Below are 7,690 nucleotides of genomic sequence, written 5' to 3'. Positions count from 1 at the left end.
AAAAAATAATGACACATAATCAAATAAAATGCACTTAAATAATAAATTAAATACCATTAAATATCAGGAATATCCTTTTTAAAATTAGGGGTATTACATTCTTCCCCCCTAACAAAAGGAATTCCGTCCTCGGAATTCACTCTTACCTTCTTCCAATATTTCAGGAAACCGTGAGCGAATGACATCCTCTCGTTCCCAAGTGGACTCAGACTCATTGTGATGACTCCACTGAACACGAACCAAAGGAATAACCTTATTACGAGGAATCTGATCTCGTCGCTCGACAATACGACACGGTGGCTCTAAATAAGTTGCATCCGGCTGCAACGCAATCTCCCCAACATCGATATGCTGATACCGATCCTCATCTCAAAGAAATTTCCGCAACATGGAAACATGAAACACGTTGTGGACGCGATCCAAAGTATCCGAAAGTGCCAACCGATAAGCAACAGCTCCAATGCGATCCGTAATCATGAATAGACTAACAAATCGCGGTGACAACTTCCCTTTCTTCCCAAAGCGCATAACACCCTTCATGGGAGACACTTTGAGTAGAACCTGATCTCGAACCTGAAACTCCAAAGCCCGAGTACGATGATCAGCATAGCTCTTCTGCCTACTTTGGGCAGTACGTATGCGATCTCGAATAAGAGCAATCTTTTCAGAGGTATCCTTGATGAACTTAGGACCTAAGAATCGATTCTCTCCAACCTCCATCCAACAAACAGGTGACCGACACGGTCGACCGTACAATGCCTCAAATGGTGCCATACCAATATTCTTCTGGAAACTATTGTTATAACCAAACTCCACAAGTGGCAAATATTCCTCCCAGTGGCCCTTGAAATCCAGAACACACGACCGAAGCATATCTTCCATAATCTGATTCACCCTCTCAGTCTGTCCGTCAGTCTGAGGATGATAAGCAGTACTAAGGTGTAACTCCGTACCTAAAGCCTGCTGAAAACTCTTCCAAAATCCAGATACAAAGCTCGAATCCCTGTCCGATATAATAGACAATGGAATACCATGTAGCTTCACAATCTCTGAAATGTAAAGCCTCGCCAACTACTCCGAAGTGTAGTCAGTGCAAATAGGCAAGAAATGAGCTGACTTGGTCAACCTATCCACAATGACCCATATGGAATTATGCCCCTTGAAAGAATTTGGCAACCCTTCCACAAAATCCATAGATATGCTCTCCCATTTCTACTCCGAAATTGGTAGTGGCTGTAGAGCTCCTGGCGGCCTCTGATGATCAATCTTAACCATCTGACAAGTACTACATTGAGAAACAAAAAGAGCAATGTCCCTCTTCATACCTGCCCACCAAAACTGCCGCTTCGTATCTTGATACATCTTATCGCCTCCTAGATGAACAGAGAACTCAAAGTGATGAGTCTCAGTCATCACATCCTTCCTCAAATTATCAGCAGAAGGTACCACTAACCGTCCCTTGTACCTTAAACCTCCATCAGCCCCAACATAGTAGAATGGAACCTCTCTGGAAGCTATCTCTGCGACCTTGTCGACACACTGTTGATCGGTGAGTTGTGCTTGTAAAACCTTGCGAATGATGGAAGGTGTAACCACCATGCAAGCCATAAAAGCATCCGATAACTCATCCACACTCTTTAAAGCATTCCACTCAGTAGTGAATAGAGCAGAAAGACTACCAACAGGTCGGCGACTGAGTGCATCCGCCACTACATTCGCTTTCCCTGGATGGTACTGTATAGAAAAATGATAGTCTTTTACAAACTCCAACCACCTACGCTGTCTCATATTTAGCTCTCACTTAGTGAACAAGTACTGCAGACTCTTGTGATCACTGAATAATCTGAAGGACTCACCCAACAGATAATGCCTCCAAATACGCAAGGCAAAGACCACTGCTGCCAACTCCAAATCATGTGTTGGATAATTAAGCTCATGAGGCTTAAGTTTCTGAGATCCATAAGAAATCGGTCGCTCCTCCTGCATCAATACACATCCAAGACCCTGCAACGAAGCATCCGTGTAAACAAGATACTCTATCCCGCTCTGCGGAGTAGCCAGAACCGGTGCAGAAGTCAGCTTCCTTTTCAGCTCATCAAAAGCTCGCTGACAGTGTTCATCCCACACGAACTGTACACCCTTCTTGGTCAGATGAATGAGTGGTCCTACTATCTTGGAGAACCCCTGGATGAATCTCCTGTAATATCCTGTCAGACTGAGAAAACTCCGAATCTCAGTAGGTGATGTAGGCTGTCCCCACTCAACCACCGCTGAAACCTTGGCCGGATCTACTGCTATCCCCTTTTCTGACACCACGTGACCCAGAAATTTCACCTCCCACTGCCAAAATTCACACTTCTCGAACTTGGCATATAACTGGTGCTCACGAAGCGTCTGCAAGATTATGCGAAGATGTCTAGCATGATCGTCCTCCGACCGAGAATAGATCAAGATGTCATCAATAAAGACAATAACAAACTGATCCAAATAAGCCCGGAAGACTCTATTCATCAAGTCCATGAATACTGCAGGTGCATTAGTCGTCCCAAACGGCATAACTCGAAACTCATAAGAACCATATCGCGTGAGAAATGCTGTCTTAGGAACGTCCTGCTCCCTGACCCTCAGCTGATGATACCCAGAACGCAGATCAATCTTGGAGAAATATGTGGCTCCCCTTAACTGATCAAACAAGTCATCAATCCTGGGCAAAGGATACGTGTTACGAATCGTAACCTTGTTCAACTCCCTGTAATCTATACACAGACGAAGCGAACCATCCTTCTTCTTTACAAACAGAACCGGTGCTCCCCAAGGTGACGTACTCCTACGAATAAAACCCTGGCTGAGTAACTGCTAAATCTGATCCCTCAACTCTCTCATCTCTACCGGTGCCATCCTATAGGGTGCCCTAGCAATAGGCGCAGTGCCTGGAGCTAAGTCTATCACAAAATCGATCTCGCGACTAGGTGGCAACCCTGGAATCACCTGAAATACATCCGGGAAATCCTGTACAATCGGTATGGTATCCAATGACACAGTAATCCCCTCCTCATTTTCCTCCTCCACATGGAACAAATAGGTGCTACCGCCCCCTTTAGAACGTGGCATAGCTACTACATACATATCCTGACCAGGTATGGTAAAAATAATAGATCTATCAAAACAAATAACTTGGGCATGGTAGTGAGACAACCAATCCATCCCAAGTATCATATCATAAGTGTGCATGTCCAGGACCAATAGATTGGCTAGAAATCTGAGTTTGCCAATATCTAGTGTCACAGGCCCATCACTCTCATGTATAATAGCTGTATCACCCAATGGTGTAGAAATACCCTGAGGTCTAGTGCATACCCTCGTCCTCATCCCAGACAAAGCAACAAAAGTCCTAGCTACAAATGAGTGTGTAGCACCCGTATCAAATAAAACACGTCCATGCAAACCATGAATAAGAAACTTACCCTCAATAGTCTGAGGTGCCTGAACATCCTGTGGCATGGGGTTATACACCCTGCCATAGTGCAACTGCGGTGGTGCCTGTCCCTGAGTCTGCGGCGGTGCCGGTAAAGCCAGATGTGTCTGTCCCTGAATCCGTGGAAACTGTGGAGCTGGTAGAGGCACTGGCGCCCTCTGTCCCTGCTGCATATACTGTCTCTGTCCCTGTCCTTGTCCTGCTTTAGGACACTGCCTGGTGGTATGACCATACTCTTCACAAGTGTAACAACTACCCTGAAAAGTACCAAATGGCCTCCTCTGTCGGTTAGCCTGTGGCTGACCCTGTCCTGCCTGTGGTCCCCTATTCTGTTGCCTCTGAATAGGTGCCCCATTCCGGTGAGCATCTGAACCACCTTTGTGCTTCTTCCAAGGCTGTTGCCCTTGGAACTTGCCTTTGTCATTCTGCCGGTGACCATTGCCGTTCCCCTTTTCAGCTGACTGATTAGTAGAGTCTTTATCTCCCCGCTTCTCACCACGAGCCTGTCTGATGTCCACAGTCAACTGATACTGTTGTAAAGCGGCGTCTACCACCTGAGCATAGGTAGTATAGGCTAGACTACCTATAATAGCTCTCTTGATAGACCACATCAGTCCCTTGACAAAACTGTTGCGCTTCTTTTCCTCTGTATCCACCTCATCCGGTGCAAAAAGAGACAAGCGTGTGAACTGTTGCTCATACTCCGCCACTGTCATGTTTCCCTGCTGCAGACTTAGAAACTCGGTCTTCATAGCTGCCCTGACTGCATAGGGAAAATATTTCTCATCAAAGCGAGTACTGAACTCATCATAAGACAATGTCATCCTCTCCTCTGAGGTGGTAACTGACTCCCACCACTGTCGTGCATCCCCAACTAGCTTGAAAGTAGCAAGCATCTGCTTCTGAACCTCCGTGCACTGAACCAAACGAAGATGACGCTCAATGTCCTGTTTCCACTGGTGAGGTGCTCTCGCATCGGTTGAGCCTGAGAACACAGGTGGGCTCCCCTTTGTGAAAGAGCTCCTAGCCTTTCCCCAAGAATCCGTCTGAACCACTGGTGCTGGTACAGGTGCCGGCTGTACCTGAGGCTGATTCCGAAGTGCAGCTGTTACCCGAGCCTCTATAGCCCGAGCAACGAGGTCATTGAGGTGAAGAGGAATTTCTGGATCTCTGACCTGGTCCAGAGTCTGTTGAACATTCTCCTGTTCCTCCTGAAACTGATCCATGTCATCCTGAAACCCAAGCCTTTGTTGCTCTTCCTCCATTTGCTGACGCCGTAGGAGATATTGTTGCCTACATGCCGTTCTCCTTTCCTTCCTAGTTCCTTGCATGTTCTGTCCATTTCTAGCGTTAACCATCTGTTAACACGAAAAGACAGACGTCAGTACCCTTTCTATACGAACCATAAAGAATACAATGAATCCTAACTTAAGCTCTATTCAAGAGAAAACGCTACGCGGAAGACTTAATACGAAACATCCTAGAGACACTTGAACCTGGAGTGCTCTGATACCAACTGTGATACCCCTCGGATCTGAGACACGGGTTGATCAGGCCCAGGCCCAAACCTGAGGGAATATCAAACAATTAATATTTTATAATGAACACGGAATACAAAATAAATTAAGAAATGAAATTAGAGCTGGAAGGAACTAAAAATAGAATCCGCAAAATATTATAATTATTAAAATCCATCAAACCCAAACTCCAAAACTCCATCAGTTTACAACTTGGGAATCCATCTCTAGTGGACCCCTATTAAACATCCAAATGGATGATAGAACAACTGTAATAAACGTCCAGAAATAAAACTATAAAGAGAGCCCTACATCGTCAGAAGAGTGAATAGAGACCTCTGCTCAGCACGAACACGTCTAAGCCTGGAACTGTCGTGTACCTAAAAAATAGAAGTGGGTCAGGCCCACGCGCAAGTTCTATACTACTACAATCCAAACAAAGGCCCGATACGCATGTACATCCTAAGCAATTCAACAATAGCTAATAGTCCGTAAATATATATATAGTCACACTAAAAGACTCTCACTGGACTAAAGGCCGATCTCAACCTGAATAGAGGTAACATGCTAAAACGCACACGAAGTGGGCATATGTACCTATACCTAAACAGGGTACACCTCCAACCATCGTAGCCAGCTACACATCCCGATGCATATACGCTCCCTAGCCATCGGTCCTGAGGCTCAAGCTCATACCGAGGCACCATAACAGTACATATATAAAATCCATCCAAAATCCCTAGTATTGCCGCTCAACAAGTAGTTGCCATGACAATACAAATCCACGGGACTTAACTTTTAGTTAATCCCATCCTTATTCCAAGTAGGTGGGTAATGGTATTGTTTTAAAAACCAAACCCATCCTTAGTATGCCACCGTCCCATACCGGTGCCTACTTTCCAATCCTCCAGTAGTCAATAATACTAATAAATCAAGTATATATCAACTAAATTCCAACATCCAACATTCAATGTTAGCAGTGATAAAATAAGCATTGATAAACAGGGTCACAACAACAACATGTACATGCCCAATTTAAGTTGTTCCCTTTAGTCTGATATAAAGACAGAATTAATTAAAACTTCCATTTAACACCTTACAACTGACATACAGATATGTAGGGTATGTATCACAAAATCCTACCCTCCACAGTTGATACTAACTATGATAATGTAAGCATCAAAACAATATTCACAGTATGTATGTAGACATGCTCAAATTATAGTGTTCCACAAAATCGATCTAGTGTTAAACTCAAATCCTCCTAGTATTTAAGTTCCAATAGTTGCTATTACAGAAGTTAAGATAGCTATCATCTAGACCCATCCTTCCAATAATTTATACTAGCAGTGGTAAGGAAAAACGTAAACCACAGAACCATAATGCATCCACAAATATGCTTAGTCTAGGTTGAATAAGCATACAACACTACTGTAACTACCAGTTTCATAGCAAAACAGATATCATTTTAGTTTGGTTTAATCTTCATTAATCCTGGAATCATTTAAGAGTGCAAAGAGTATGAAGCCTAAGGGAAAGAGTAAGGATAGAATCTTGCCTTAGAAACTTTTGTTCAAAGTTTCAACGTCATCTCCTTAAAAAAATCCCGGCGAGTTCCAAAACCCAGTTACTGTTCACGGGTACGAAACACTATTCCTGAACTCAAAATTTGATCTCCACCGTTCAGATTGTGCGACACTAAGTCATGAACCTATCCTCCAAATTTCAGCTCGATCGGACCACGGACGAAGCAGGATCGGATGTTTGATGAAATCTGGGCAGAATGGAAAAAAAACCTGTCGACCCGGTTACTGTTCACGAGTACGAATCACCGTTCCTGAGGTCAAACTCTGATCTTCACCGTTCAGATTGTGCATCACTGAGTCGTGAACCTCTCCTCCAAAATTCAGCTCAATCGGACCACGGACGAAGCAGGATCGGAGCTTTGATCAAACCTTGGCAGAATGTGAAAAACTGCGTTTTTCCTTCTCCACTTCCACAAAACGTGTGCTTTGTTTAAAAAAAACCCTACACAGACGTCTACCTTATACTTATAGAGTTTTCCTAAACCCTAGGTTCATTTAAGTCCAACTCACAATCCTAACCGGCCCATTCAATTAACGTAGAAACCTACGACGGCTATAATATAAAATCCTAATTTATACTGTAATTAAAACCATAGTTAGATGTATTTACCTAATTACCCTATTCACCATTAAATACTTAATAAATAATCTAATTGAACAAAATAATAATTAGTAAACCCAATTAAACCAAATAAGACACACATAGAATAATTAAACCAATTACACTTAAACCATTAATGCGAATTAAATAATTAAAATACTATCAAATAACTAAAAATACATATCATTTAAATAAATTAAATCACCACAAAAGAAAACAATTAAGCACATAATAAAAAAAATAATGACACATAATCAAATAAAATGCACTTAAATAATAAATTAAATACCATTAAATAGCAGGAATATCCTTTTTAAAATTAGGGGTATTACAGAGATCCAAAGTTTCCTCCTCACATCAATGACCTCGTTGCTCGGGCTATAGAAGCAGGAGTAACAGCTGCACTTCGGAATTAGCCTCAGGTACAGCCGGCACCGTTACCAGCACCGGTTGTTCAGACTGATACTTGGGAGAAGGCCAGGGGTTCTTTCACAAAGGGGAGTCCACCTGA

The sequence above is a fragment of the Cornus florida genome, unplaced genomic scaffold (genome assembly GCF_030987335.1).
Source record: "Cornus florida cultivar Cherokee Brave unplaced genomic scaffold, ASM3098733v1 CherokeeBrave_3.0.0_Hap2_Chr10, whole genome shotgun sequence".
Taxonomy (NCBI): domain Eukaryota; kingdom Viridiplantae; phylum Streptophyta; class Magnoliopsida; order Cornales; family Cornaceae; genus Cornus; species Cornus florida.
This window is presented reverse-complemented; position numbering follows the sequence as displayed.